The sequence below is a fragment of the Bactrocera latifrons genome, unplaced genomic scaffold (assembly GCF_001853355.1).
Source record: "Bactrocera latifrons isolate USDA-ARS-PBARC rearing strain unplaced genomic scaffold, ASM185335v1 scaffold_57, whole genome shotgun sequence".
Classification (NCBI taxonomy): Eukaryota; Metazoa; Arthropoda; class Insecta; order Diptera; family Tephritidae; genus Bactrocera; species Bactrocera latifrons.
The window spans coordinates 1,100,726-1,103,970 of NW_017537234.1; the positions used below are offsets into that span (position 1 = coordinate 1,100,726).

At 33.1% G+C, this 3,245-nt stretch overlaps 1 protein-coding gene across 1 annotated transcript in view; it reads left to right on the forward strand.

Annotated features, from left to right (window-relative positions):
• Positions 1-2,430: 2,430 nt before the first annotated feature.
• Positions 2,431-3,245, forward strand: part of LOC108974634 (1-phosphatidylinositol 4,5-bisphosphate phosphodiesterase) — a gene marked incomplete in the record, with an annotated part of 132,751 nt that continues 131,936 nt past the window's right edge. Inside the window, 1 exon segment of the mRNA XM_018942593.1 lies at positions 2,431-2,696.

Here is a 3,245-nt window from a genome sequence, read left to right on the forward strand (position 1 = left end):
TAATTATTAATTTTTTTATTAAAAAACTTTAACGTTATTTTAGATACATTTTTTTACTTGGGATTAATTCTCTTTTTCAATCTGGCTTTGGTTCAACTAAAAACTTAATTTTTAATCAACATTTGAAATAAAAATTATATGTTTAACTTTTAATTAAAATTTTTATTTTTAAAATCGAAACTAAAAATTGAAAACTGAAATTTAATTCAAAATTTTTATTAAAAAATATTGCAATCTGACTCCCAAGAAGACGAAACCAGAAAAAGCATCGGGCCTCCCATTGTTATCTTCGGTATTCGTGGTTTGGCGCATCATATATTTGCCGTTGAAAACGGCAGGAATTGGTATATCTGGTGGAGATCACCTTGAAGTCGCATAAAAAAAAAATATTGATGAATAATTAAATACTTTACATTTTATTTACAATTTTCGGGTACATTTTTCATATTTTTCACATATATTCTAATACGAGTTGATCAATTTTACTGCAAACAGCTTTTTATTACATTGTCCTACCATAAGTTCTGTTACAAGTTTGCACTACGTTTTCACAGAAGTGAGACTCCCACCAAACCATTACAGAAACTCGATGGTGGATACGTTGAACGCATGAGATAAAATTTTTTTTCTTTGAAAGCTTTTGTGTATATTTTGTCGGTACTTTTTTCTGCGAATTTGTCCTTACTGTATGTATTGTAAACAGTGTAAGAAATTATGATTTTTAGAGTAGTTTATTGAGAAAGTTAGAAGTAACTCATATATTGGTTACGTTTTTTAAAAAGGCTAAATTTTGACTTTGTATGAATAGCGGTATTTCATCTCAATTTCAAAATAAAAAAATTGTTTATATTACTTTATGAACTTATTAAAATCTGCAACTTCGAGTTCAGGTTATTTTAAACAGAGTCGATTATTTTTGAAACCAAAAAAGCATAGCTAGTCCCTCAGTTTTTAAGATATCAATCTAAAATTTATGCAGACTTATTTTTATTTCCAAGAAGCTGCTCATTTTTCGGAATCGTCCATATCGGACCAATGGAGCATGTAGCTGTCATACAAACTGACCAATCAAAATCTAGTCTTTGTACGTAAAATATTTTTATTTAACGAGATACCTTCACGAATTTGGGCATAGATTAGTTACCAAAGTAACTATGTAAGCTGCCATACAAACTAACCTATATAAAATTAAGAAAAAAAAAAAATTTTAAACCCTTCTTAGAAATGCTTGTATGCTACGATTTGGCAAAATTAACGTTTTTTCTTGACGTTTTGATTAAAAATCTTTATTTTTGACTTAATATCGGTAAAAGGGCCTAATTTTTACGCCAAAATATCTGAACTTTTAAAGAATATTTTCTGATGGCATATACTTTACTATTGTAAATTTTACTAGTAAATCCAAAAAAAAAAAAACAGTGAATAATCCAAAAAAAAAAAATATTTTTAAAAAATTATAAAAAAATTTCATAGAAAAATATTTTTTAGATGTGTATAAGAGACAGGAACTAAAATACCGTAATTTTTTTTTTTTTTAGATATTTGAAATGTATTCCGAATTTCTTTTCTGTAAAAAAAAAAACAGTGAATAATCCAAAAAAAAAAATATTTTTAAAAAATTATAAAAAAATTTCATAGAAAAATATTTTTTAAGAAAAATACATAAATCATGTATGTAAAGGGTATAACCAAGTAGCGCGTAATGTCACGTTTCTTAAACATCAGCTTCTATCATATGAAATAGCGTTATTTATACTCCAGTTCTCCATATTACATACATACACATTTACATATAACACTTTTCGCATATGTGTGCCTGACTTACATACAAACATATGTTTGTTTGTAAGAGTGAGCCCACAAATTGTCTATTTGCACAAGTTGCAAAAATATTTCAATGGCGCGACCAACAGCAACAGCAAAGAAGGTGTCTAATTAGGTGGCAGCTGCTTGAATGAAGCCAACGCGAGACGGCCGAAGAGGGGGAGCTGGAGCGCCAGCAGCAACAACTGCGTCGTGCTCACGCGGCGCAAAAGTAGACAAATAAAATAATGATTACGCAGGTAGCAATGCTATCAGTGGCAACGACAAAGCAACGGTATATGCAACCCCCAGCACACCGCGCTCGCGCTCGCAATCGTTCTCACAGCGGCGCTCTTTTAATTTTATTAGTATTTTTTTATCACTGCACTCGCCTTTGTAACGCATGCTGCCCTTAGCACACCGCAGAGCTTTCGTCGCAGTGAGCGTTAAGCGCGTGGCGAGCTTTTCGCTTTGCTATGTGTTTTTGCACAGCTCACAAACACATAGTCGCTCGTTCGTTGTTTGTTGCGTCTGTTGTTGTTTCGACGAGTCGCTGTGCTTTAATTGCCAGCGACTTGGTGCTGAGTGTCGCGCTGAACGAAGGTTCAGTCTCTCAGCGTCGGCGGCCGTATGCGCAGCAGCAGCAGCGCGCAAAAATCGGAATCGAAAATTTCTAGTTTCTGTCTGATACACACAGTCAAGACAGGCTGTTAAATCGAGAAAGTGTTGGAAAAGTGGCCAATAAAATGCAGGAAATGTGGCAAAATTGAAATCGTTTATCTAACAAGTTGTGCAAAATCATTTTCAAACGGTAAACGTGCGAATTTGTGCGACGAAAATGCAAAGTTTTGTGTGAAATCGCAATTTACTTCAGCAGTTGCGGCGTTCATGGGGTAAATATTGCAGTGCACTATGTGAAAAAGTATAAAAAATGCTAGAAGAAACGTCGTGAATACTGTAAATACACATATACACGATTACATACACACACACACGCGTAGATATTTACATATACTCATACATAACTTATATAGTCTGTGCAGTGACGAAAAGCGAAATGTTTGCAAAATTTTCGCAAGGCAAAGGTGAAAATGTCTGTAGTTGTAAGCATTCGTAGTCCTGTCACACACACATACACGCACACGAATTCCTATAAGCATGCATATATACACGTGCGTTGGCTCCTTGCAAGCACGCAGTCGAGTGAATGCGGCCGCTGTGCTGGCTGAAGAAATGTATACAAATATGGAAAATGCACAAAAGCTGGCAGCTACAAGCTGGCAAACAAAAATGTACAAAAATAAATAAAAAGTTATTAAAAGTTAAGCGTTAAAAAATGACTAAAGGAAACTTAAAAAATATGTGTCTATAACTAAGGATAAGAAAAAAAAATAAGGAAAAAGAAAAAATTATTAAAAAAATGCAAATAAAGAAAAGCAAAA